The 26,959-nt window shown below is 45.1% G+C and overlaps 14 non-coding genes and 3 pseudogenes across 14 annotated transcripts; all 17 read left to right on the top strand.

Annotated features, from left to right (window-relative positions):
- Positions 1-985: 985 nt before the first annotated feature.
- Positions 986-1,176, top strand: LOC141196584 (U2 spliceosomal RNA). Its single transcript, XR_012268985.1, has one exon. It is a non-coding gene; the product is annotated as a U2 spliceosomal RNA (small nuclear RNA).
- Positions 1,177-2,294: 1,118 nt separating this feature from the next.
- LOC141196585 (U2 spliceosomal RNA) lies at positions 2,295-2,485 on the top strand. The gene has a single exon (XR_012268986.1). It is a non-coding gene; the product is annotated as a U2 spliceosomal RNA (small nuclear RNA).
- Positions 2,486-3,605: 1,120 nt separating this feature from the next.
- Positions 3,606-3,721, top strand: LOC141196468 (U2 spliceosomal RNA; annotated as a pseudogene).
- Positions 3,722-4,245: 524 nt separating this feature from the next.
- LOC141196210 (U2 spliceosomal RNA) lies at positions 4,246-4,427 on the top strand. Its single transcript, XR_012268774.1, has one exon. It is a non-coding gene; the product is annotated as a U2 spliceosomal RNA (small nuclear RNA).
- A 1,118-nt stretch (positions 4,428-5,545) lies between these two features.
- On the top strand, positions 5,546-5,736 carry LOC141196586 (U2 spliceosomal RNA). Its single transcript, XR_012268987.1, has one exon. It is a non-coding gene; the product is annotated as a U2 spliceosomal RNA (small nuclear RNA).
- A 1,119-nt stretch (positions 5,737-6,855) lies between these two features.
- On the top strand, positions 6,856-7,046 carry LOC141196588 (U2 spliceosomal RNA). The gene has a single exon (XR_012268989.1). It is a non-coding gene; the product is annotated as a U2 spliceosomal RNA (small nuclear RNA).
- A 1,121-nt stretch (positions 7,047-8,167) lies between these two features.
- LOC141196589 (U2 spliceosomal RNA) lies at positions 8,168-8,358 on the top strand. The gene has a single exon (XR_012268990.1). It is a non-coding gene; the product is annotated as a U2 spliceosomal RNA (small nuclear RNA).
- A 1,121-nt stretch (positions 8,359-9,479) lies between these two features.
- Positions 9,480-9,670, top strand: LOC141196590 (U2 spliceosomal RNA). Its single transcript, XR_012268991.1, has one exon. It is a non-coding gene; the product is annotated as a U2 spliceosomal RNA (small nuclear RNA).
- A 1,119-nt stretch (positions 9,671-10,789) lies between these two features.
- Positions 10,790-10,980, top strand: LOC141196591 (U2 spliceosomal RNA). Its single transcript, XR_012268992.1, has one exon. It is a non-coding gene; the product is annotated as a U2 spliceosomal RNA (small nuclear RNA).
- Positions 10,981-12,101: 1,121 nt separating this feature from the next.
- LOC141196592 (U2 spliceosomal RNA) lies at positions 12,102-12,292 on the top strand. Its single transcript, XR_012268993.1, has one exon. It is a non-coding gene; the product is annotated as a U2 spliceosomal RNA (small nuclear RNA).
- Positions 12,293-13,413: 1,121 nt separating this feature from the next.
- LOC141196499 (U2 spliceosomal RNA) lies at positions 13,414-13,488 on the top strand (annotated as a pseudogene).
- An 811-nt stretch (positions 13,489-14,299) lies between these two features.
- LOC141196359 (U2 spliceosomal RNA) lies at positions 14,300-14,483 on the top strand. The gene has a single exon (XR_012268901.1). It is a non-coding gene; the product is annotated as a U2 spliceosomal RNA (small nuclear RNA).
- Positions 14,484-15,604: 1,121 nt separating this feature from the next.
- LOC141196593 (U2 spliceosomal RNA) lies at positions 15,605-15,795 on the top strand. The gene has a single exon (XR_012268994.1). It is a non-coding gene; the product is annotated as a U2 spliceosomal RNA (small nuclear RNA).
- A 1,121-nt stretch (positions 15,796-16,916) lies between these two features.
- Positions 16,917-17,107, top strand: LOC141196594 (U2 spliceosomal RNA). The gene has a single exon (XR_012268995.1). It is a non-coding gene; the product is annotated as a U2 spliceosomal RNA (small nuclear RNA).
- Positions 17,108-18,230: 1,123 nt separating this feature from the next.
- LOC141196595 (U2 spliceosomal RNA) lies at positions 18,231-18,421 on the top strand. Its single transcript, XR_012268996.1, has one exon. It is a non-coding gene; the product is annotated as a U2 spliceosomal RNA (small nuclear RNA).
- Positions 18,422-19,543: 1,122 nt separating this feature from the next.
- Positions 19,544-19,734, top strand: LOC141196596 (U2 spliceosomal RNA). The gene has a single exon (XR_012268997.1). It is a non-coding gene; the product is annotated as a U2 spliceosomal RNA (small nuclear RNA).
- Positions 19,735-25,824: 6,090 nt separating this feature from the next.
- On the top strand, positions 25,825-26,032 carry LOC141196380 (U2 spliceosomal RNA; annotated as a pseudogene).
- Positions 26,033-26,959: the final 927 nt, after the last annotated feature.

Here is a 26,959-nt window from a genome sequence, read left to right on the forward strand (position 1 = left end):
GCAGAAGCCAGATGACAAGCTCATTTTGGTTCAACTTCAGCAACTGTGCATTGCATTGCCATGTAATGTAATGTAATGCAATGCTATCTATCTAGCTCTCCCTCTATACTTCCTTTTGGATAAACAGACATATTAGGCAAGCATTTTGGAGCTTTCACCTAAATAACTACAGGTGGTGAGATAAGCTGCACAATATAATTGACCTTTCAGTATATTGTTGCACACACACCATCTATTTAGCAAATGCCCTTGTTATCAACAGCAGCCTTTTAAACTCACCTGAGCTAACAGGTATGTGAGCTGGTTACTCTGCTGCGCTTAAAATTTCTTTTTTGGTTTGCTACAATGCCTTTTCTGAAACGTTGTCTCCCTCTGCTGGAACACTGACTTCTTTCATTTAATGCCTGCAGACTATAAAAGAGAAACCAACCCAAAAAGTTTGGTTGATTAGTCTGTGGCATTCTTTTAAACTGTTGCTTATGGCGGTCTCTGTGAGCTTCTCAGTGACATTCAGCCATCCAGGTATCCCGCCTGCAGTAGACGGAATGTGGCAATGGAACGCTGGCTGCGCGTGTCATAATAGGCTCTGAGCCTTTATATACCTGCGCACAGCAGCAGCCACCTTCAGTCTGCTGCTGGACAGCCAGCAGCAGCAGCAGCAGGAGAGGTAATTAATCAGCAACCCTCCTGCTAAGGGTAGACAGCTGCTCGTTCCACCCCCCCCCGCCTTAATTGGTTCTCCTCCCTTCCAACGGTGTTGAGGCGGGTGGGAACAGCCGGGGGTTGAGGGTACTGTGCTAAAAGAGGTGGAGTTATGCAGATCTAAAACGCGTGGATTGCAGCAGCAGCAAGCCGAAAAGTGCAGGCATGTAAGGGATCTAGAGGTTGACAGCATGTCTTCTTAACGGGAGTCCAGGTGGCCATCTCCACAAATGGACTTTTCAGAATCCTTGGGTGGCACCGTAGTCGGAAACCAATTCTGGTTATCGCTTCTCGGCCTTTTGGCTAAGATCAAGTGTAGTATCTGTTCTTATCAGTTTAATATCTGATACGTCCCCTATCTGGGGACCATATATTAAATGGATTTTTAGAACAGGGAGATGGAAAAAGAGCTTGCTCTGTCCACTCCACGCATTGACCTGGTATTGCAGTATCTCCAGGACCGGTGCACCCCTTCTTTAATGCAGTTTCTAAAATCAGAAAGAATTGAATTCAATGCTTTTTGTTCATTTTGCTTGTTTGTCGGATTTTGGGATGGACTCTTTGGCTTTGCTTTTCTTCTCCTCATTGGATTTTTCATGTTAAAAGTTGCAGAAGCCAGATGACAAGCTCATTTTGGTTCAACTTCAGCAACTGTGCATTGCATTGCCATGTAATGTAATGTAATGCAATGCTATCTATCTAGCTCTCCCTCTATACTTCCTTTTGGATAAACAGACATATTAGGCAAGCATTTTGGAGCTTTCACCTAAATAACTACAGGTGGTGAGATAAGCTGCACAATATAATTGACCTTTCAGTATATTGTTGCACACACACCATCTATTTAGCAAATGCCCTTGTTATCAACAGCAGCCTTTTAAACTCACCTGAGCTAACAGGTATGTGAGCTGGTTACTCTGCTGCGCTTAAAATTTCTTTTTTGGTTTGCTACAATGCCTTTTCTGAAACGTTGTCTCCCTCTGCTGGAACACTGACTTCTTTCATTTAATGCCTGCAGACTATAAAAGAGAAACCAACCCAAAAAGTTTGGTTGATTAGTCTGTGGCATTCTTTTAAACTGTTGCTTATGGCGGTCTCTGTGAGCTTCTCAGTGACATTCAGCCATCCAGGTATCCCGCCTGCAGTAGACGGAATGTGGCAATGGAACGCTGGCTGCGCGTGTCATAATAGGCTCTGAGCCTTTATATACCTGCGCACAGCAGCAGCCACCTTCAGTCTGCTGCTGGACAGCCAGCAGCAGCAGCAGGAGAGGTAATTAATCAGCAACCCTCCTGCTAAGGGTAGACAGCTGCTCGTTCCACCCCCCCCCCCGCCTAAATTGGTTCTCCTCCCTTCCAACGGTGTTGAGGCGGGTGGGAACAGCCGGGGGTTGAGGGTACTGTGCTAAAAGAGGTGGAGTTATGCAGATCTAAAACGCGTGGATTGCAGCAGCAGCAAGCCGAAAAGTGCAGGCATGTGAGGGATCTAGAGGTTGACAGCATGTCTTCTTAACGGGAGTCCAGGTGGCCATCTCCACAAATGGACTTTTCAGAATCCTTGGGTGGCACCGTAGTCGGAAACCAATTCTGGTTATCGCTTCTCGGCCTTTTGGCTAAGATCAAGTGTAGTATCTGTTCTTATCAGTTTAATATCTGATACGTCCCCTATCTGGGGACCATATATTAAATGGATTTTTAGAACAGGGAGATGGAAAAAGAGCTTGCTCTGTCCACTCCACGCATTGACCTGGTATTGCAGTATCTCCAGGACCGGTGCACCCCTTCTTTAATGCAGTTTCTAAAATCAGAAAGAATTGAATTCAATGCTTTTTGTTCATTTTGCTTGTTTGTCGGATTTTGGGATGGACTCTTTGGCTTTGCTTTTCTTCTCCTCATTGGATTTTTCATGTTAAAAGTTGCAGAAGCCAGATGACAAGCTCATTTTGGTTCAACTTCAGCAACTGTGCATTGCATTGCCATGTAATGTAATGTAATGCAATGCTATCTATCTAGCTCTCCCTCTATACTTCCTTTTGGATAAACAGACATATTAGGCAAGCATTTTGGAGCTTTCACCTAAATAACTACAGGTGGTGAGATAAGCTGCACAATATAATTGACCTTTCAGTATATTGTTGCACACACACCATCTATTTAGCAAATGCCCTTGTTATCAACAGCAGCCTTTTAAACTCACCTGAGCTAACAGGTATGTGAGCTGGTTACTCTGCTGCGCTTAAAATTTCTTTTTTGGTTTGCTACAATGCCTTTTCTGAAACGTTGTCTCCCTCTGCTGGAACACTGACTTCTTTCATTTAATGCCTGCAGACTATAAAAGAGAAACCAACCCAAAAAGTTTGGTTGATTAGTCTGTGGCATTCTTTTAAACTGTTGCTTATGGCGGTCTCTGTGAGCTTCTCAGTGACATTCAGCCATCCAGGTATCCCGCCTGCAGTAGACGGAATGTGGCAATGGAACGCTGGCTGCGCGTGTCATAATAGGCTCTGAGCCTTTATATACCTGCGCACAGCAGCAGCCACCTTCAGTCTGCTGCTGGACAGCCAGCAGCAGCAGCTGCAGGAGAGGTAATTAATCAGCAACCCTCCTGCTAAGGGTAGACAGCTGCTCGTTCCACCCCCCCCCCGCCTTAATTGGTTCTCCTCCCTTCCAACGGTGTTGAGGCGGGTGGGAACAGCCGGGGGTTGAGGGTACTGTGCTAAAAGAGGTGGAGTTATGCAGATCTAAAACGCGTGGATTGCAGCAGCAGCAAGCCGAAAAGTGCAGGCATGTGAGGGATCTAGAGGTTGACAGCATGTCTTCTTAACGGGAGTCCAGGTGGCCATCTCCACAAATGGACTTTTCAGAATCCTTGGGTGGCACCGTAGTCGGAAACCAATTCTGGTTATCGCTTCTCGGCCTTTTGGCTAAGATCAAGTGTAGTATCTTTTGAAAAGGCAGTTTTGTCCTTGGGCTGCCCTAGTAAATTGATGCATATTACACACTGGTTTGGTGCACTTGTTAGTACGCCAGGTGGCTCATAGAGTTATCTGATGGAAAACATGGCCCTCCAGGATCGAAGTCACTAGGCTGGGTAAGTGTGAGGGCTTTGGAGCAATGTGCCCCAGGAGTAGGCGCCCTGGTGGGAGTCCAAGCTTACTGGGACTGGGAACCCCAGAAAGACTTGGCTTCGTAGCACGCCGCACCTTTGCCAATCATACTTTCTGAGCAACCCCCCCTATTCCTGGCCTCCGGGCTAGGAAGGGGAATTTTTATAAACCCGTTCGGAGGTCCGGTCAGCTTTGGGCTGAGAAACCAACACAGGCTCCAGCTCCACTAGGGTGGCAGCCTAGATGGAAGCTGGGAGCACGAAAACAGCTCTTCTCCGGCTTCGGCTAGGGAGAGCATCGGAGATCCCTGACCCTCGCTGTGGCCTTCTGGCTCGGAGGGATGGGGATGGTTTATTGGGGATCCTCTCCTCCGGGAAGGGTCCACATGAATCCTCGCCTCGTGCGCTGTTTTGGTGTGACTTCGGTCACATTTTTCAGTGCCTTGGATGCAGCTTCAATCAAAAAATCTGTTCTTATCAGTTTAATATCTGATACGTCCCCTATCTGGGGACCATATATTAAATGGATTTTTAGAACAGGGAGATGGAAAAAGAGCTTGCTCTGTCCACTCCACGCATTGACCTGGTATTGCAGTATCTCCAGGACCGGTGCACCCCTTCTTTAATGCAGTTTCTAAAATCAGAAAGAATTGAATTCAATGCTTTTTGTTCATTTTGCTTGTTTGTCGGATTTTGTGATGGACTCTTTGGCTTTGCTTTTCTTCTCCTCATTGGATTTTTCATGTTAAAAGTTGCAGAAGCCAGATGACAAGCTCATTTTGGTTCAACTTCAGCAACTGTGCATTGCATTGCCATGTAATGTAATGTAATGCAATGCTATCTATCTAGCTCTCCCTCTATACTTCCTTTTGGATAAACAGACATATTAGGCAAGCATTTTGGAGCTTTCACCTAAATAACTACAGGTGGTGAGATAAGCTGCACAATATAATTGACCTTTCAGTATATTGTTGCACACACACCATCTATTTAGCAAATGCCCTTGTTATCAACAGCAGCCTTTTAAACTCACCTGAGCTAACAGGTATGTGAGCTGGTTACTCTGCTGCGCTTAAAATTTCTTTTTTGGTTTGCTACAATGCCTTTTCTGAAACATTGTCTCCCTCTGCTGGAACACTGACTTCTTTCATTTAATGCCTGCAGACTATAAAAGAGAAACCAACCCAAAAAGTTTGGTTGATTAGTCTGTGGCATTCTTTTAAACTGTTGCTTATGGCGGTCTCTGTGAGCTTCTCAGTGACATTCAGCCATCCAGGTATCCCGCCTGCAGTAGACGGAATGTGGCAATGGAACGCTGGCTGCGCGTGTCATAATAGGCTCTGAGCCTTTATATACCTGCGCACAGCAGCAGCCACCTTCAGTCTGCTGCTGGACAGCCAGCAGCAGCAGCAGGAGAGGTAATTAATCAGCAACCCTCCTGCTAAGGGTAGACAGCTGCTCGTTCCACCTCCCCCCCCGCCTTAATTGGTTCTCCTCCCTTCCAACGGTGTTGAGGCGGGTGGGAACAGCCGGGGGTTGAGGGTACTGTGCTAAAAGAGGTGGAGTTATGCAGATCTAAAACGCGTGGATTGCAGCAGCAGCAAGCCGAAAAGTGCAGGCATGTGAGGGATCTAGAGGTTGACAGCATGTCTTCTTAACGGGAGTCCAGGTGGCCATCTCCACAAATGGACTTTTCAGAATCCTTGGGTGGCACCGTAGTCGGAAACCAATTCTGGTTATCGCTTCTCGGCCTTTTGGCTAAGATCAAGTGTAGTATCTGTTCTTATCAGTTTAATATCTGATACGTCCCCTATCTGGGGACCATATATTAAATGGATTTTTAGAACAGGGAGATGGAAAAAGAGCTTGCTCTGTCCACTCCACGCATTGACCTGGTATTGCAGTATCTCCAGGACCGGTGCACCCCTTCTTTAATGCAGTTTCTAAAATCAGAAAGAATTGAATTCAATGCTTTTTGTTCATTTTGCTTGTTTGTCGGATTTTGGGATGGACTCTTTGGCTTTGCTTTTCTTCTCCTCATTGGATTTTTCATGTTAAAAGTTGCAGAAGCCAGATGACAAGCTCATTTTGGTTCAACTTCAGCAACTGTGCATTGCATTGCCATGTAATGTAATGTAATGCAATGCTATCTATCTAGCTCTCCCTCTATACTTCCTTTTGGATAAACAGACATATTAGGCAAGCATTTTGGAGCTTTCACCTAAATAACTACAGGTGGTGAGATAAGCTGCACAATATAATTGACCTTTCAGTATATTGTTGCACACACACCATCTATTTAGCAAATGCCCTTGTTATCAACAGCAGCCTTTTAAACTCACCTGAGCTAACAGGTATGTGAGCTGGTTACTCTGCTGCGCTTAAAATTTCTTTTTTGGTTTGCTACAATGCCTTTTCTGAAACGTTGTCTCCCTCTGCTGGAACACTGACTTCTTTCATTTAATGCCTGCAGACTATAAAAGAGAAACCAACCCAAAAAGTTTGGTTGATTAGTCTGTGGCATTCTTTTAAACTGTTGCTTATGGCGGTCTCTGTGAGCTTCTCAGTGACATTCAGCCATCCAGGTATCCCGCCTGCAGTAGACGGAATGTGGCAATGGAACGCTGGCTGCGCGTGTCATAATAGGCTCTGAGCCTTTATATACCTGCGCACAGCAGCAGCCACCTTCAGTCTGCTGCTGGACAGCCAGCAGCAGCAGCAGCAGGAGAGGTAATTAATCAGCAACCCTCCTGCTAAGGGTAGACAGCTGCTCGTTCCACCCCCCCCCGCCTTAATTGGTTCTCCTCCCTTCCAACGGTGTTGAGGCGGGTGGGAACAGCCGGGGGTTGAGGGTACTGTGCTAAAAGAGGTGGAGTTATGCAGATCTAAAACGCGTGGATTGCAGCAGCAGCAAGCCGAAAAGTGCAGGCATGTGAGGGATCTAGAGGTTGACAGCATGTCTTCTTAACGGGAGTCCAGGTGGCCATCTCCACAAATGGACTTTTCAGAATCCTTGGGTGGCACCGTAGTCGGAAACCAATTCTGGTTATCGCTTCTCGGCCTTTTGGCTAAGATCAAGTGTAGTATCTGTTCTTATCAGTTTAATATCTGATACGTCCCCTATCTGGGGACCATATATTAAATGGATTTTTAGAACAGGGAGATGGAAAAAGAGCTTGCTCTGTCCACTCCACGCATTGACCTGGTATTGCAGTATCTCCAGGACCGGTGCACCCCTTCTTTAATGCAGTTTCTAAAATCAGAAAGAATTGAATTCAATGCTTTTTGTTCATTTTGCTTGTTTGTCGGATTTTGGGATGGACTCTTTGGCTTTGCTTTTCTTCTCCTCATTGGATTTTTCATGTTAAAAGTTGCAGAAGCCAGATGACAAGCTCATTTTGGTTCAACTTCAGCAACTGTGCATTGCATTGCCATGTAATGTAATGTAATGCAATGCTATCTATCTAGCTCTCCCTCTATACTTCCTTTTGGATAAACAGACATATTAGGCAAGCATTTTGGAGCTTTCACCTAAATAACTACAGGTGGTGAGATAAGCTGCATAATATAATTGACCTTTCAGTATATTGTTGCACACACACCATCTATTTAGCAAATGCCCTTGTTATCAACAGCAGCCTTTTAAACTCACCTGAGCTAACAGGTATGTGAGCTGGTTACTCTGCTGCGCTTAAAATTTCTTTTTTGGTTTGCTACAATGCCTTTTCTGAAACGTTGTCTCCCTCTGCTGGAACACTGACTTCTTTCATTTAATGCCTGCAGACTATAAAAGAGAAACCAACCCAAAAAGTTTGGTTGATTAGTCTGTGGCATTCTTTTAAACTGTTGCTTATGGCGGTCTCTGTGAGCTTCTCAGTGACATTCAGCCATCCAGGTATCCCGCCTGCAGTAGACGGAATGTGGCAATGGAACGCCGGCTGCGCGTGTCATAATAGGCTCTGAGCCTTTATATACCTGCGCACAGCAGCAGCCACCTTCAGTCTGCTGCTGGACAGCCAGCAGCAGCAGCAGCAGGAGAGGTAATTAATCAGCAACCCTCCTGCTAAGGGTAGACAGCTGCTCGTTCCACCCCCCCCCCCGCCTTAATTGGTTCTCCTCCCTTCCAACGGTGTTGAGGCGGGTGGGAACAGCCGGGGGTTGAGGGTACTGTGCTAAAAGAGGTGGAGTTATGCAGATCTAAAACGCGTGGATTGCAGCAGCAGCAAGCCGAAAAGTGCAGGCATGTGAGGGATCTAGAGGTTGACAGCATGTCTTCTTAACGGGAGTCCAGGTGGCCATCTCCACAAATGGACTTTTCAGAATCCTTGGGTGGCACCGTAGTCGGAAACCAATTCTGGTTATCGCTTCTCGGCCTTTTGGCTAAGATCAAGTGTAGTATCTGTTCTTATCAGTTTAATATCTGATACGTCCCCTATCTGGGGACCATATATTAAATGGATTTTTAGAACAGGGAGATGGAAAAAGAGCTTGCTCTGTCCACTCCACGCATTGACCTGGTATTGCAGTATCTCCAGGACCGGTGCACCCCTTCTTTAATGCAGTTTCTAAAATCAGAAAGAATTGAATTCAATGCTTTTTGTTCATTTTGCTTGTTTGTCGGATTTTGGGATGGACTCTTTGGCTTTGCTTTTCTTCTCCTCATTGGATTTTTCATGTTAAAAGTTGCAGAAGCCAGATGACAAGCTCATTTTGGTTCAACTTCAGCAACTGTGCATTGCATTGCCATGTAATGTAATGTAATGCAATGCTATCTATCTAGCTCTCCCTCTATACTTCCTTTTGGATAAACAGACATATTAGGCAAGCATTTTGGAGCTTTCACCTAAATAACTACAGGTGGTGAGATAAGCTGCACAATATAATTGACCTTTCAGTATATTGTTGCACACACACCATCTATTTAGCAAATGCCCTTGTTATCAACAGCAGCCTTTTAAACTCACCTGAGCTAACAGGTATGTGAGCTGGTTACTCTGCTGCGCTTAAAATTTCTTTTTTGGTTTGCTACAATGCCTTTTCTGAAACGTTGTCTCCCTCTGCTGGAACACTGACTTCTTTCATTTAATGCCTGCAGACTATAAAAGAGAAACCAACCCAAAAAGTTTGGTTGATTAGTCTGTGGCATTCTTTTAAACTGTTGCTTATGGCGGTCTCTGTGAGCTTCTCAGTGACATTCAGCCATCCAGGTATCCCGCCTGCAGTAGACGGAATGTGGCAATGGAACGCTGGCTGCGCGTGTCATAATAGGCTCTGAGCCTTTATATACCTGCGCACAGCAGCAGCCACCTTCAGTCTGCTGCTGGACAGCCAGCAGCAGCAGCAGCAGGAGAGGTAATTAATCAGCAACCCTCCTGCTAAGGGTAGACAGCTGCTCGTTCCACCCCCCCCCCCACCTTAATTGGTTCTCCTCCCTTCCAACGGTGTTGAGGCGGGTGGGAACAGCCGGGGGTTGAGGGTACTGTGCTAAAAGAGGTGGAGTTATGCAGATCTAAAACGCGTGGATTGCAGCAGCAGCAAGCCGAAAAGTGCAGGCATGTGAGGGATCTAGAGGTTGACAGCATGTCTTCTTAACGGGAGTCCAGGTGGCCATCTCCACAAATGGACTTTTCAGAATCCTTGGGTGGCACCGTAGTCGGAAACCAATTCTGGTTATCGCTTCTCGGCCTTTTGGCTAAGATCAAGTGTAGTATCTGTTCTTATCAGTTTAATATCTGATACGTCCCCTATCTGGGGACCATATATTAAATGGATTTTTAGAACAGGGAGATGGAAAAAGAGCTTGCTCTGTCCACTCCACGCATTGACCTGGTATTGCAGTATCTCCAGGACCGGTGCACCCCTTCTTTAATGCAGTTTCTAAAATCAGAAAGAATTGAATTCAATGCTTTTTGTTCATTTTGCTTGTTTGTCGGATTTTGGGATGGACTCTTTGGCTTTGCTTTTCTTCTCCTCATTGGATTTTTCATGTTAAAAGTTGCAGAAGCCAGATGACAAGCTCATTTTGGTTCAACTTCAGCAACTGTGCATTGCATTGCCATGTAATGTAATGTAATGCAATGCTATCTATCTAGCTCTCCCTCTATACTTCCTTTTGGATAAACAGACATATTAGGCAAGCATTTTGGAGCTTTCACCTAAATAACTACAGGTGGTGAGATAAGCTGCACAATATAATTGACCTTTCAGTATATTGTTGCACACACACCATCTATTTAGCAAATGCCCTTGTTATCAACAGCAGCCTTTTAAACTCACCTGAGCTAACAGGTATGTGAGCTGGTTACTCTGCTGCGCTTAAAATTTCTTTTTTGGTTTGCTACAATGCCTTTTCTGAAACGTTGTCTCCCTCTGCTGGAACACTGACTTCTTTCATTTAATGCCTGCAGACTATAAAAGAGAAACCAACCCAAAAAGTTTGGTTGATTAGTCTGTGGCATTCTTTTAAACTGTTGCTTATGGCGGTCTCTGTGAGCTTCTCAGTGACATTCAGCCATCCAGGTATCCCGCCTGCAGTAGACGGAATGTGGCAATGGAACGCTGGCTGCGCGTGTCATAATAGGCTCTGAGCCTTTATATACCTGCGCACAGCAGCAGCCACCTTCAGTCTGCTGCTGGACAGCCAGCAGCAGCAGCAGCAGGAGAGGTAATTAATCAGCAACCCTCCTGCTAAGGGTAGACAGCTGCTCGTTCCACCCCCCCCCGCCTTAATTGGTTCTCCTCCCTTCCAACGGTGTTGAGGCGGGTGGGAACAGCCGGGGGTTGAGGGTACTGTGCTAAAAGAGGTGGAGTTATGCAGATCTAAAACGCGTGGATTGCAGCAGCAGCAAGCCGAAAAGTGCAGGCATGTGAGGGATCTAGAGGTTGACAGCATGTCTTCTTAACGGGAGTCCAGGTGGCCATCTCCACAAATGGACTTTTCAGAATCCTTGGGTGGCACCGTAGTCGGAAACCAATTCCGGTTATCGCTTCTCGGCCTTTTGGCTAAGATCAAGTGTAGTATCTGTTCTTATCAGTTTAATATCTGATACGTCCCCTATCTGGGGACCATATATTAAATGGATTTTTAGAACAGGGAGATGGAAAAAGAGCTTGCTCTGTCCACTCCACGCATTGACCTGGTATTGCAGTATCTCCAGGACCGGTGCACCCCTTCTTTAATGCAGTTTCTAAAATCAGAAAGAATTGAATTCAATGCTTTTTGTTCATTTTGCTTGTTTGTCGGATTTTGGGATGGACTCTTTGGCTTTGCTTTTCTTCTCCTCATTGGATTTTTCATGTTAAAAGTTGCAGAAGCCAGATGACAAGCTCATTTTGGTTCAACTTCAGCAACTGTGCATTGCATTGCCATGTAATGTAATGTAATGCAATGCTATCTATCTAGCTCTCCCTCTATACTTCCTTTTGGATAAACAGACATATTAGGCAAGCATTTTGGAGCTTTCACCTAAATAACTACAGGTGGTGAGATAAGCTGCACAATATAATTGACCTTTCAGTATATTGTTGCACACACACCATCTATTTAGCAAATGCCCTTGTTATCAACAGCAGCCTTTTAAACTCACCTGAGCTAACAGGTATGTGAGCTGGTTACTCTGCTGCGCTTAAAATTTCTTTTTTGGTTTGCTACAATGCCTTTTCTGAAACGTTGTCTCCCTCTGCTGGAACACTGACTTCTTTCATTTAATGCCTGCAGACTATAAAAGAGAAACCAACCCAAAAAGTTTGGTTGATTAGTCTGTGGCATTCTTTTAAACTGTTGCTTATGGCGGTCTCTGTGAGCTTCTCAGTGACATTCAGCCATCCAGGTATCCCGCCTGCAGTAGACGGAATGTGGCAATGGAACGCTGGCTGCGCGTGTCATAATAGGCTCTGAGCCTTTATATACCTGCGCACAGCAGCAGCCACCTTCAGTCTGCTGCTGGACAGCCAGCAGCAGCAGCAGCAGGAGAGGTAATTAATCAGCAACCCTCCTGCTAAGGGTAGACAGCTGCTCGTTCCACCCCCCCCCCCGCCTTAATTGGTTCTCCTCCCTTCCAACGGTGTTGAGGCGGGTGGGAACAGCCGGGGGTTGAGGGTACTGTGCTAAAAGAGGTGGAGTTATGCAGATCTAAAACGCGTGGATTGCAGCAGCAGCAAGCCGAAAAGTGCAGGCATGTGAGGGATCTAGAGGTTGACAGCATGTCTTCTTAACGGGAGTCCAGGTGGCCATCTCCACAAATGGACTTTTCAGAATCCTTGGGTGGCACCATAGTCGGAAACCAATTCTGGTTATCGCTTCTCGGCCTTTTGGCTAAGATCAAGTGTAGTATCTGTTCTTATCAGTTTAATATCTGATACGTCCCCTATCTGGGGACCATATATTAAATGGATTTTTAGAACAGGGAGATGGAAAAAGAGCTTGCTCTGTCCACTCCACGCATTGACCTGGTATTGCAGTATCTCCAGGACCGGTGCACCCCTTCTTTAATGCAGTTTCTAAAATCAGAAAGAATTGAATTCAATGCTTTTTGTTCATTTTGCTTGTTTGTCGGATTTTGGGATGGACTCTTTGGCTTTGCTTTTCTTCTCCTCATTGGATTTTTCATGTTAAAAGTTGCAGAAGCCAGATGACAAGCTCATTTTGGTTCAACTTCAGCAACTGTGCATTGCATTGCCATGTAATGTAATGTAATGCAATGCTATCTATCTAGCTCTCCCTCTATACTTCCTTTTGGATAAACAGACATATTAGGCAAGCATTTTGGAGCTTTCACCTAAATAACTACAGGTGGTGAGATAAGCTGCACAATATAATTGACCTTTCAGTATATTGTTGCACACACACCATCTATTTAGCAAATGCCCTTGTTATCAACAGCAGCCTTTTAAACTCACCTGAGCTAACAGGTATGTGAGCTGGTTACTCTGCTGCGCTTAAAATTTCTTTTTTGGTTTGCTACAATGCCTTTTCTGAAACGTTGTCTCCCTCTGCTGGAACACTGACTTCTTTCATTTAATGCCTGCAGACTATAAAAGAGAAACCAACCCAAAAAGTTTGGTTGATTAGTCTGTGGCATTCTTTTAAACTGTTGCTTATGGCGGTCTCTGTGAGCTTCTCAGTGACATTCAGCCATCCAGGTATCCCGCCTGCAGTAGACGGAATGTGGCAATGGAACGCTGGCTGCGCGTGTCATAATAGGCTCTGAGCCTTTATATACCTGCGCACAGCAGCAGCCACCTTCAGTCTGCTGCTGGACAGCCAGCAGCAGCAGCAGCAGGAGAGGTAATTAATCAGCAACCCTCCTGCTAAGGGTAGACAGCTGCTCGTTCCACCCCCCCCCCCGCCTTAATTGGTTCTCCTCCCTTCCAACGGTGTTGAGGCGGGTGGGAACAGCCGGGGGTTGAGGGTACTGTGCTAAAAGAGGTGGAGTTATGCAGATCTAAAACGCGTGGATTGCAGCAGCAGCAAGCCGAAAAGTGCAGGCATGTGAGGGATCTAGAGGTTGACAGCATGTCTTCTTAACGGGAGTCCAGGTGGCCATCTCCACAAATGGACTTTTCAGAATCCTTGGGTGGCACCGTAGTCGGAAACTAATTCTGGTTATCGCTTCTCGGCCTTTTGGCTAAGATCAAGTGTAGTATCTTTCGAAAAGGCGGTTTTGGATGTTGGCAGCCCTAGTAGATTGATACATTATGCACACTGGGGTTTAGGCGCTTGTTAGTACGCCAGGTGGCTAATATAGTCATCTGGTGGAAAGCATGGCCCCCCAGGATCGACGCCATTGGGCCGGGGAAGATCGAAAGCCCGAAGTGTGAAGTGCCCCAGGAGTGGTGACCCTGGGGTGCCTTAACTCACTGGGATTGGGAACCCCACTTGAGTTTATGGCACATTTGCACTAGCACTTCAATATTTCTTTCTTCACACACACCCTTATTCCGGGCCTTCTGGCCTTAGGATGGGGAATTTTTCAATTCCCGGTCGAAGGTCCGGGCAGTATTATACTGTGAAACCTTCACTATTTATTTAATTTCTTTGTCACTGTGTGTCCACTTATTCACGTGTGTCACGTCCTACTAGGATTTTGTCGGGATGCGGTTCCCTTACGGGTTCCTCTCTTGGCAGGTCTAGGGGGGGAGTGTGTGGCCATCAGGTTCCGCTCCCCCCTGAACCCCCCTGGCTCTCCTCTTTCGGGAGGAGAGCGTTGTTGGCTCCCCTCTTCCGGGAGGGGAGCACAGTCTTTGGCTCCCAGTGCCTTGCTCGGGTGAGAACTCGGGCAGGTGCTGGGGGTAAGATTGGGTCGCCTCTGGCTCCGGCTGGAGGTGGCTATTTGTCCCTGTTCCTCGCTGTGGCCTTCTGGCTCGGAGGGACGGGGAATGGTTTGGGGGACCCTTCTCCTTTTGGAGAGGGTTTCAAGAAGACCAGCATCCTAGTGCACTTTTTTTGTGGCACTTGTCACTTTTTTAAGCGCACTCGGGTTTTGTACACGAATTCGGGCTTTCGATAAAAAAAAAAAAAAAAATCTGTTCTTATCAGTTTAATATCTGATACGTCCCCTATCTGGGGACCATATATTAAATGGATTTTTAGAACAGGGAGATGGAAAAAGAGCTTGCTCTGTCCACTCCACGCATTGACCTGGTATTGCAGTATCTCCAGGACCGGTGCACCCCTTCTTTAATGCAGTTTCTAAAATCAGAAAGAATTGAATTCAATGCTTTTTGTTCATTTTGCTTGTTTGTCGGATTTTGGGATGGACTCTTTGGCTTTGCTTTTCTTCTCCTCATTGGATTTTTCATGTTAAAAGTTGCAGAAGCCAGATGACAAGCTCATTTTGGTTCAACTTCAGCAACTGTGCATTGCATTGCCATGTAATGTAATGTAATGCAATGCTATCTATCTAGCTCTCCCTCTATACTTCCTTTTGGATAAACAGACATATTAGGCAAGCATTTTGGAGCTTTCACCTAAATAACTACAGGTGGTGAGATAAGCTGCACAATATAATTGACCTTTCAGTATATTGTTGCACACACACCATCTATTTAGCAAATGCCCTTGTTATCAACAGCAGCCTTTTAAACTCACCTGAGCTAACAGGTATGTGAGCTGGTTACTCTGCTGCGCTTAAAATTTCTTTTTTGGTTTGCTACAATGCCTTTTCTGAAACGTTGTCTCCCTCTGCTGGAACACTGACTTCTTTCATTTAATGCCTGCAGACTATAAAAGAGAAACCAACCCAAAAAGTTTGGTTGATTAGTCTGTGGCATTCTTTTAAACTGTTGCTTATGGCGGTCTCTGTGAGCTTCTCAGTGACATTCAGCCATCCAGGTATCCCGCCTGCAGTAGACGGAATGTGGCAATGGAACGCTGGCTGCGCGTGTCATAATAGGCTCTGAGCCTTTATATACCTGCGCACAGCAGCAGCCACCTTCAGTCTGCTGCTGGACAGCCAGCAGCAGCAGCAGCAGGAGAGGTAATTAATCAGCAACCCTCCTGCTAAGGGTAGACAGCTGCTCGTTCCACCCCCCCCCCCGCCTTAATTGGTTCTCCTCCCTTCCAACGGTGTTGAGGCGGGTGGGAACAGCCGGGGGTTGAGGGTACTGTGCTAAAAGAGGTGGAGTTATGCAGATCTAAAACGCGTGGATTGCAGCAGCAGCAAGCCGAAAAGTGCAGGCATGTGAGGGATCTAGAGGTTGACAGCATGTCTTCTTAACGGGAGTCCAGGTGGCCATCTCCACAAATGGACTTTTCAGAATCCTTGGGTGGCACCGTAGTCGGAAACCAATTCTGGTTATCGCTTCTCGGCCTTTTGGCTAAGATCAAGTGTAGTATCTGTTCTTATCAGTTTAATATCTGATACGTCCCCTATCTGGGGACCATATATTAAATGGATTTTTAGAACAGGGAGATGGAAAAAGAGCTTGCTCTGTCCACTCCACGCATTGACCTGGTATTGCAGTATCTCCAGGACCGGTGCACCCCTTCTTTAATGCAGTTTCTAAAATCAGAAAGAATTGAATTCAATGCTTTTTGTTCATTTTGCTTGTTTGTCGGATTTTGGGATGGACTCTTTGGCTTTGCTTTTCTTCTCCTCATTGGATTTTTCATGTTAAAAGTTGCAGAAGCCAGATGACAAGCTCATTTTGGTTCAACTTCAGCAACTGTGCATTGCATTGCCATGTAATGTAATGTAATGCAATGCTATCTATCTAGCTCTCCCTCTATACTTCCTTTTGGATAAACAGACATATTAGGCAAGCATTTTGGAGCTTTCACCTAAATAACTACAGGTGGTGAGATAAGCTGCATAATATAATTGACCTTTCAGTATATTGTTGCACACACACCATCTATTTAGCAAATGCCCTTGTTATCAACAGCAGCCTTTTAAACTCACCTGAGCTAACAGGTATGTGAGCTGGTTACTCTGCTGCGCTTAAAATTTATTTTTTGGTTTGCTACAATGCCTTTTCTGAAACTTTGTCTCCCTCTGCTGGAACACTGACTTCTTTCATTTAATGCCTGCAGACTATAAAAGAGAAACCAACCCAAAAAGTTTGGTTGATTAGTCTGTGGCATTCTTTTAAACTGTTGCTTATGGCGGTCTCTGTGAGCTTCTCCGTGACATTCAGCCATCCAGGTATCCCGCCTGCAGTAGACGGAATGTGGCAATGGAACGCTGGCTGCGCGTGTCATAATAGGCTCTGAGCCTTTATATACCTGCGCACAGCAGCAGCCACCTTCAGTCTGCTGCTGGACAGCCAGCAGCAGCAGCAGCAGGAGAGGTAATTAATCAGCAACCCTCCTGCTAAGGGTAGACAGCTGCTCGTTCCACCCCCCCCCCCGCCTTAATTGGTTCTCCTCCCTTCCAACGGTGTTGAGGCGGGTGGGAACAGCCGGGGGTTGAGGGTACTGTGCTAAAAGAGGTGGAGTTATGCAGATCTAAAACGCGTGGATTGCAGCAGCAGCAAGCCGAAAAGTCCAGGCATGTGAGGGATCTAGAGGTTGACAGCATGTCTTCTTAACGGGAGTCCAGGTGGCCATCTCCACAAATGGACTTTTCAGAATCCTTGGGTGGCACCGTAGTCGGAAACCAATTCTGGTTATCGCTTCTCGGCCTTTTGGCTAAGATCAAGTGTAGTATCTGTTCTTATCAGTTTAATATCTGATACGTCCCCTATCTGGGGACCATATATTAAATGGATTTTTAGAACAGGGAGATGGAAAAAGAGCTTGCTCTGTCCACTCCACGCATTGACCTGGTATTGCAGTATCTCCAGGACCGGTGCACCCCTTCTTTAATGCAGTTTCTAAAATCAGAAAGAATTGAATTCAATGCTTTTTGTTCATTTTGCTTGTTTGTCGGATTTTGGGATGGACTCTTTGGCTTTGCTTTTCTTCTCCTCATTGGATTTTTCATGTTAAAAGTTGCAGAAGCCAGATGACAAGCTCATTTTGGTTCAACTTCAGCAACTGTGCATTGCATTGCCATGTAATGTAATGTAATGCAATGCTATCTATCTAGCTCTCCCTCTATACTTCCTTTTGGATAAACAGACATATTAGGCAAGCATTTTGGAGCTTTCACCTAAATAACTACAGGTGGTGAGATAAGCTGCACAATATAATTGACCTTTCAGTATATTGTTGCACACACACCATCTATTTAGCAAATGCCCTTGTTATCAACAGCAGCCTTTTAAACTCACCTGAGCTAACAGGTATGTGAGCTGGTTACTCTGCTGCGCTTAAAATTTCTTTTTTGGTTTGCTACAATGCCTTTTCTGAAACGTTGTCTCCCTCTGCTGGAACACTGACTTCTTTCATTTAATGCCTGCAGACTATAAAAGAGAAACCAACCCAAAAAGTTTGGTTGATTAGTCTGTGGCATTCTTTTAAACTGTTGCTTATGGCGGTCTCTGTGAGCTTCTCAGTGACATTCAGCCATCCAGGTATCCCGCCTGCAGTAGACGGAATGTGGCAATGGAACGCTGGCTGCGCGTGTCATAATAGGCTCTGAGCCTTTATATACCTGCGCACAGCAGCAGCCACCTTCAGTCTGCTGCTGCTGGACAGCCAGCAGCAGCAGCAGCAGGAGAGGTAATTAATCAGCAACCCTCCTGCTAAGGGTAGACAGCTGCTCGTTCCACCCCCCCCCCGCCTTAATTGGTTCTCCTCCCTTCCAACGGTGTTGAGGCGGGTGGGAACAGCCGGGGGTTGAGGGTACTGTGCTAAAAGAGGTGGAGTTATGCAGATCTAAAACGCGTGGATTGCAGCAGCAGCAAGCCGAAAAGTGCAGGCATGTGAGGGATCTAGAGGTTGACAGCATGTCTTCTTAACGGGAGTCCAGGTGGCCATCTCCACAAATGGACTTTTCAGAATCCTTGGGTGGCACGGTAGTCGGAAACCAATTCTGGTTATCGCTTCTCGGCCTTTTGGCTAAGATCAAGTGTAGTATCTGTTCTTATCAGTTTAATATCTGATACGTCCCCTATCTGGGGACCATATATTAAATGGATTTTTAGAACAGGGAGATGGAAAAAGAGCTTGCTCTGTCCACTCCACGCATTGACCTGGTATTGCAGTATCTCCAGGACCGGTGCACCCCTTCTTTAATGCAGTTTCTAAAATCAGAAAGAATTGAATTCAATGCTTTTTGTTCATTTTGCTTGTTTGTCGGATTTTGGGATGGACTCTTTGGCTTTGCTTTTCTTCTCCTCATTGGATTTTTCATGTTAAAAGTTGCAGAAGCCAGATGACAAGCTCATTTTGGTTCAACTTCAGCAACTGTGCATTGCATTGCCATGTAATGTAATGTAATGCAATGCTATCTATCTAGCTCTCCCTCTATACTTCCTTTTGGATAAACAGACATATTAGGCAAGCATTTTGGAGCTTTCACCTAAATAACTACAGGTGGTGAGATAAGCTGCACAATATAATTGACCTTTCAGTATATTGTTGCACACACACCATCTATTTAGCAAATGCCCTTGTTATCAACAGCAGCCTTTTAAACTCACCTGAGCTAACAGGTATGTGAGCTGGTTACTCTGCTGCGCTTAAAATTTCTTTTTTGGTTTGCTACAATGCCTTTTCTGAAACGTTGTCTCCCTCTGCTGGAACACTGACTTCTTTCATTTAATGCCTGCAGACTATAAAAGAGAAACCAACCCAAAAAGTTTGGTTGATTAGTCTGTGGCATTCTTTTAAACTGTTGCTTATGGCGGTCTCTGTGAGCTTCTCAGTGACATTCAGCCATCCAGGTATCCCGCCTGCAGTAGACGGAATGTGGCAATGGAACGCTGGCTGCGCGTGTCATAATAGGCTCTGAGCCTTTATATACCTGCGCACAGCAGCAGCCACCTTCAGTCTGCTGCTGGACAGCCAGCAGCAGCAGCAGCAGGAGAGGTAATTAATCAGCAACCCTCCTGCTAAGGGTAGACAGCTGCTCGTTCCACCCCCCCCCCCCGCCTTAATTGGTTCTCCTCCCTTCCAACGGTGTTGAGGCGGGTGGGAACAGCCGGGGGTTGATTGTACTGTGCTAAAAGAGGTGGAGTTATGCAGATCTAAAACGCGTGGATTGCAGCAGCAGCAAGCCGAAAAGTGCAGGCATGTGAGGGATCTAGAGGTTGACAGCATGTCTTCTTAACGGGAGTCCAGGTGGCCATCTCCACAAATGGACTTTTCAGAATCCTTGGGTGGCACCGTAGTCGGAAACCAATTCTGGTTATCGCTTCTCGGCCTTTTGGCTAAGATCAAGTGTAGTATCTGTTCTTATCAGTTTAATATCTGATACGTCCCCTATCTGGGGACCATATATTAAATGGATTTTTAGAACAGGGAGATGGAAAAAGAGCTTGCTCTGTCCACTCCACGCATTGACCTGGTATTGCAGTATCTCCAGGACCGGTGCACCCCTTCTTTAATGTAGTTTCTAAAATCAGAAAGAATTGAATTCAATGCTTTTTGTTCATTTTGCTTGTTTGTCGGATTTTGGGATGGACTCTTTGGCTTTGCTTTTCTTCTCCTCATTGGATTTTTCATGTTAAAAGTTGCAGAAGCCAGATGACAAGCTCATTTTGGTTCAACTTCAGCAACTGTGCATTGCATTGCCATGTAATGTAATGTAATGCAATGCTATCTATCTAGCTCTCCCTCTATACTTCCTTTTGGATAAACAGACATATTAGGCAAGCATTTTGGAGCTTTCACCTAAATAACTACAGGTGGTGAGATAAGCTGCACAATATAATTGACCTTTCAGTATATTGTTGCACACACACCATCTATTTAGCAAATGCCCTTGTTATCAACAGCAGCCTTTTAAACTCACCTGAGCTAACAGGTATGTGAGCTGGTTACTCTGCTGCGCTTAAAATTTCTTTTTTGGTTTGCTACAATGCCTTTTCTGAAACGTTGTCTCCCTCTGCTGGAACACTGACTTCTTTCATTTAATGCCTGCAGACTATAAAAGAGAAACCAACCCAAAAAGTTTGGTTGATTAGTCTGTGGCATTCTTTTAAACTGTTGCTTATGGCGGTCTCTGTGAGCTTCTCAGTGACATTCAGCCATCCAGGTATCCCGCCTGCAGTAGACGGAATGTGGCAATGGAACGCTGGCTGCGCGTGTCATAATAGGCTCTGAGCCTTTATATACCTGCGCACAGCAGCAGCCACCTTCAGTCTGCTGCTGGACAGCCAGCAGCAGCAGCAGCAGGAGAGGTAATTAATCAGCAACCCTCCTGCTAAGGGTAGACAGCTGCTCGTTCCACCCCCCCCCGCCTTAATTGGTTCTCCTCCCTTCCAACGGTGTTGAGGCGGGTGGGAACAGCCGGGGGTTGAGGGTACTGTGCTAAAAGAGGTGGAGTTATGCAGATCTAAAACGCGTGGATTGCAGCAGCAGCAAGCCGAAAAGTGCAGGCATGTGAGGGATCTAGAGGTTGACAGCATGTCTTCTTAACGGGAGTCCAGGTGGCCATCTCCACAAATGGACTTTTCAGAATCCTTGGGTGGCACCGTAGTCGGAAACCAATTCTGGTTATCGCTTCTTGGCCTTTTGGCTCAGATCAAGTGTCTGGACATCAGGTTCCTTGAGTGCTAGCCCTCGGCCTTCCAGCATCGCCACTCCGGTGGCTTAAGCTGGATGCTGCTATAGGGGGAGAGTGAGGAGGAAACGGGAAGGCGATTTCCGTGGCTGACTATGGGAGTCAAGCTGAAATTTGCTGGGACCGGGGACCCCCGGGTCAAGAATGGATTTCGCATTGAGATTTCCGAGGAGAAGAAGGGACATTTTTCCATGTCCTACCTGGTGAATGCCATCTTCTATGAAGCATTGAAGATTAAGAAGTCGGACATTCTTTGCCTGCAGGAATTTAGAAGTCATGGAAGGTATGTGCTGGTTCTTTCTACTATGGCTGCTTGCCAAAATCTTTATAGAACCTTGAAAGGCCATACTGAGAACTCCCTCCTAGATGGACTCACTTTTACTGTCCTCTATTCAAAGGGGGATGTTCCTGTTGTTGTGTTTATGCACAATCCCTTTATCCCCCAGGAGGACATTACTTTATTCTTGAGGAGGCATTGTACTTATGTGCATTTTTCCCACAAGATCTCGAATGAAGAAGGCTTGTGGACTGGCAAATACAAGTACTTTGTTCGTTTTGCTACAGACCCCGAGGGGCCAGGGGGCATACATTATCCTCCTATGTGTTTCTCTATTGGGAGAGACACTGGTTTCTTGTACTTTCCTGATGCTCCTTTTTTCTGCAGAAGATGTAACAAGTATGGTCATGTCCAGGAGTCCTGCAGGTATCCGCCAACCTGCAGGAGGTGTAACACGTCTGGTCATATGGCGAAAGACTGCAAGAACCAGGTAAAGTGTGATGCTTGTGGTGAGGAGGGGCATGTTCTTAGGCAGTGTCAAGCTAGAACCACTCCTAAGTCTTTTGCTCAAGTGGTCGCGGAGGGGCCTGCTGTTCCTTCGACTTCTACTAGGGTTCCACAAGGTCCCCTTCCGGATGTCGGGGAGGCAACTGCTCCCCAAGAGGAAGAGGATGGCACTCAGATGGACGACATATTTGAAGATGCCCAGCTTCAGCCTCCTGCATCAGGAGGCTTTGACATGGTGATTCCTGAGGTGATGTCACCTTTCCCTCCCCAGTTTGGTGTCCGTGGTGAGGGGGAAATGGACTTGTCCAATTCTCCTGTCATATCTTGGTGCAATACTGCTTCAGAGGAGATCGGGGGCGGTGGCCAAGGGGACTTGTCTGCTGTCCGTTTCTCTGATGAGGAGGATCCTGATGTGGTCAAGAAGAAGCCAAGGACTGAGTGTTCATCCATTGCTGCCGTGTGTGATAGCCCGGTGGACTCTCGTGCTTACCCGTCAGATGTATTTTCTCCTGACATTGTTACATTTGGCATTCAGCCAGATGGTAATAGCTTTGCTTTGCTTGATGAAGGTTGAGTTGATGTTTTCTTTCTTTTTTTTTCAGGTTATGTGTGATCCCCTTTAGTTATGCCGCATCATTCTGGATGGGACATTGTGTCCCTTAATGTTAGGCAAATTAGATCTGTTACCCGAAGAACAACAGTTCTGGATTATCTAAAGGGTTTGAGTGCAGATGTCTATTGTCTACAAGAGTGTGGGATTACTGAATCTCGAGGGGATAAGGACTGGCCTTATGGCCAGTATGTTTGGTCGGGGTCCAGCTTTAACAAAAATGATGGTGTGGGGATTTTAGTTGGTAATAAGAATATTACTATTGATAGTTACACGGTTGTGGAGGTGGGTCGCTGCATTATTGTTTTTTTGAGTTATAGGGGGTGGAAGGTTAGAATGATTAATTTATATTGTCCTACTAAAAAAGAGGAGCGGCTTGCTCTTCTTGAGAAATTGAGTTTTTTTCTCCCTGGAAAAATTCCTACAGTTTTTGTTGGTGACTGTAATTGTGTCACAGAAGGTAATGTGGACATTACGGGAAAAAAGTTATCTCAACTTATTTCTGATTTTTCTTTCTTAGACGCTGCAATACTTGAGTATGGCATTCCACCACCGCCTACATATTATGCTGACCGTGGTAATATTTCATCGAGAATAGATAGGATGTTATTTTCCAAAAATATGGTTTGTTCAAGTTATGTTCAACATAAGGTACCTTTTTCTGATCATGAGTGTTTGCGTGGAGTTTTTAGTGCGAATGGGGACATGGTGTTTGGGGGTGGGGTTTGGAAATTGAATACGAGGTTGTTGGAGGATGAGGAGGTGATGAGTGAGTTGGAGAAAAGGTATGCAAGTTGGAGGTGGCGTAAGCGTGATTTTGGTAGTGTGCTTGAATGGTGGGATTGGGTGAAATTACAGTTAAAAACTTTCTTTAAAAAATGGGGCTACAAAAAAGCTGCCAGATATCGTAATAGATTTAATGACTTAAGTAGACGGATTGATTGGTTGCGTGGGTGTGTTAGGAAAGGAATGGATATGTCTGATCAGCTTGAGGTTGCTAAGAATGAGTTAAAATGTCTTCTGGATGAAAAAGGTAAAGAGATTATTTACCGTACCAAGTTAGAGCATTTGGAAAAGAATGAAAAGTGCACCAGGTACTTTTTTAAAAAAATGAATGGAAGGAAGTTGGATTTGAGTGAAGTGGTAGATGAAGATGGATCTAGTGTGGTTGGGAAGAATGTGTTGAATGAGGTGAATGGCTTCTATAGTAAGTTGTACGATGAGAAATGGATTGATCCTGGACTTGTGTCGCATGTATTGAGTGGTATGGAGAAGAGACTTGGTTCGGATGAATGTGATGCTTTGTGTGAGGATGTTATTTTGGATGAGGTGAGGAATGTTGTTATGAGTGCTAAAAAGAATAAGACGCCTGGGAAGGATGGGTTGCCTGTGGAGCTGTATGTGAAAGCTTGGGAGTTTTTGGGTAAGGACTTGACTGAGGTTTGTAGGTATATGTGGATGAATGGTGTTTTGTGTGACAGTATGAAAGAGGGTATAGTGGTTCTTGTGTTTAAGAAGGGTGAGAAAAAGCGTTTGGAGAACTGGAGACCCATATCATTGCTTAACGCTGATTATAAGGTCTACAGTAAATTGTTAGCAAATCGTATGCGTGAGGTGATTGGTAGGGTTGTGGAGGATGACCAAGTGTGTGCCGTGCCTGGTCGGAGTATAAGTGATAATTTGTTATTGTTAAGGGATATGCTTGGGGATTGTAAGACTAGAAAGCAGAAGTGTATGGTGTTAGCAATTGATTTTGAAAAGGCTTTTGATAGAGTTTCGCATGTGTTTCTGTTTAAAGTATTGGAGAGGATGGGTTTCCCTAGGGTTTTTCTGAATGGAGTTAAGTCTTTATATGATTATGTGTCAAGTGAGTTTTTAGTGAATGGATGGTTGTCTGACAAAGTGATGATTAGGTCTGGTGTAAGACAGGGGTGCCCTATGTCCCCTGTCTTGTTTGTATGTGTGATTGAGCCTTTGCTGTGTTTAGTGAGACGTGAGAAAATGATGAGAGGATTGTTAGTGCCTGGGAGTGGGGGTAAGCATGTGAAGGTGTTAGGTTACATGGATGATGTTGTGATGGTGAGTGAAAGTATGGCTTCAATGAGTAGGGTGAGGTTGCTTTTGGATTTTTTCTGTGGTGCATCAGGTTTTAGAGTTAACTGGACTAAGTGTAGTTTCAAATGCTTTGGAGATGACAGTATTCGTATGGAAGGTGTTAAGTATGAGGAGAGTGCAATTAAGATTTTAGGGGTATTTTTCAATGATGATCTGAAAGGAAATGAGAGTTGGGACGAGTGTGGTATGCGTGTTGAGCGAAAACTGAATTTTTGGAGAATGAGAGATCTTTCTTTGCGGGGCAAAGTTCTAGTTATCAAAGCAGTGATCTTACCCATTCTGCTTTTTGTGGCCATATTTTTTCCATCCCCTTTTAGGAAAGTGAAGAGAGTTGAGAAAATGATTTTTTCTTTTTTCTGGTGCAGCAAGATGGAGAAGCTGAAGAGGGAAAGCCTTTATAAGGCCTGCCAGCATGGTGGTTTGGGATTTCCTAATGTTGAGGTTTTTTTAGGGCTCCATTATATTAAGACGATTGTGGTATTGTTGGGTAAAGGTAATAAGGGTGCATGTATGGCAAGTTATTCTGCAGGATGGATGTTGTATGGGTTAGGTTGGAGAAAGAGGGATGCGAGAGTGCCTGTGTCTTTTAAGTGTCCGGTGTGGTATGAGGTGATTGAAAAGTTTGTCAAGAAGTATGATTTGCTGAGTGTGCCGGTGGATGAGTTTAGAATGACTAAGAGGGTGTATAGGAAATTGTGTGCAAATGAGGTCGAGTCTAATATTGTTGGTTTGAGAGGGAATGAGGTTGCGGATGCTTGGAGAAAGTTGGGTATGTATGGGATGTCCAACAAACAGAAGGATGTAGTGTGGATGGCGTTTCACAATATTCTTCCAGTGAGGGACGTTCAAAAGAAGAGAGGTTTGATTATGTCGGATGTTTGTCCAAGAGATGGATGTAATGGTTGTGAGACGGTTATGCATCTGATGTGGAATTGTAATTTTGCGCAAGACGTGTGGAAATGTGTAGGGGGGTTGTGTAGGAGTTTGGCGGGAGTGACTTTTGTGGATTGGCGTGTGGTTATGTTTGGTATTGGTGCAAGTGGACGTGTAAAGGAGAGAGTTTTGTGGTTAATTATGGCTTGTGTGTTAGAAAGTTTGTGGGATGTGAGGAATCTTTGTGTATTCAAAAGGAAATCAATTACAGTAAATGAATGTATTAGGATTATTCTTTCTAGGCTATTTTTGATTTACAAGATGGATAGTAGTAGCGGTGGTGGAACAGATGCCGAGGGAATATGGAAATTTAAAAAGTGGAGGCATATTGTAAAATTTCAGTGATCTTTTGGTTTATATTAATAAGATGTTCTTCTTTCTGTAATATTAGGTTACTTTATGCTTAATAAATATGGCCATGATGATGAGAAGTTTTTTTTTTTGCAACAGTTTTGGTATATCCTACTGATTTGCTATAAAACTAACCTGAATGGTTAAAAAAAAAAAAAAAAAAAAAAATCTGTTCTTATCAGTTTAATATCTGATACGTCCCCTATCTGGGGACCATATATTAAATGGATTTTTAGAACAGGGAGATGGAAAAAGAGCTTGCTCTGTCCACTCCACGCATTGACCTGGTATTGCAGTATCTCCAGGACCGGTGCACCCCTTCTTTAATGCAGTTTCTAAAATCAGAAAGAATTGAATTCAATGCTTTTTGTTCATTTTGCTTGTTTGTCGGATTTTGGGATGGACTCTTTGGCTTTGCTTTTCTTCTCCTCATTGGATTTTTCATGTTAAAAATTGCAGAAGCCAGATGACAAGCTCATTTTGGTTCAACTTCAGCAACTGTGCATTGCATTGCCATGTAATGTAATGTAATGCAATGCTATCTATCTAGCTCTCCCTCTATACTTCCTTTTGGATAAACAGACATATTAGGCAAGCATTTTGGAGCTTTCACCTAAATAACTACAGGTGGTGAGATAAGCTGCACAATATAATTGACCTTTCAGTATATTGTTGCACACACACCATCTATTTAGCAAATGCCCTTGTTATCAACAGCAGCCTTTTAAACTCACCTGAGCTAACAGGTATGTGAGCTGGTTACTCTGCTGCGCTTAAAATTTCTTTTTTGGTTTGCTACAATGCCTTTTCTGAAACGTTGTCTCCCTCTGCTGGAACACTGACTTCTTTCATTTAATGCCTGCAGACTATAAAAGAGAAACCAACCCAAAAAGTTTGGTTGATTAGTCTGTGGCATTCTTTTAAACTGTTGCTTATGGCGGTCTCTGTGAGCTTCTCAGTGACATTCAGCCATCCAGGTATCCCGCCTGCAGTAGACGGAATGTGGCAATGGAACGCTGGCTGCGCGTGTCATAATAGGCTCTGAGCCTTTATATACCTGCGCACAGCAGCAGCCACCTTCAGTCTGCTGCTGGACAGCCAGCAGCAGCAGCAGCAGGAGAGGTAATTAATCAGCAACCCTCCTGCTAAGGGTAGACAGCTGCTCGTTCCACCCCCCCCCCCGCCTTAATTGGTTCTCCTCCCTTCCAACGGTGTTGAGGCGGGTGGGAACAGCCGGGGGTTGAGGGT

This window comes from Phyllobates terribilis, unplaced genomic scaffold, assembly GCF_046119375.1.
Source record: "Phyllobates terribilis strain yellow unplaced genomic scaffold, ASM4611937v1 Scaffold_74__1_contigs__length_7073193, whole genome shotgun sequence".
Lineage (NCBI taxonomy): Eukaryota > Metazoa > Chordata > Amphibia > Anura > Dendrobatidae > Phyllobates > Phyllobates terribilis.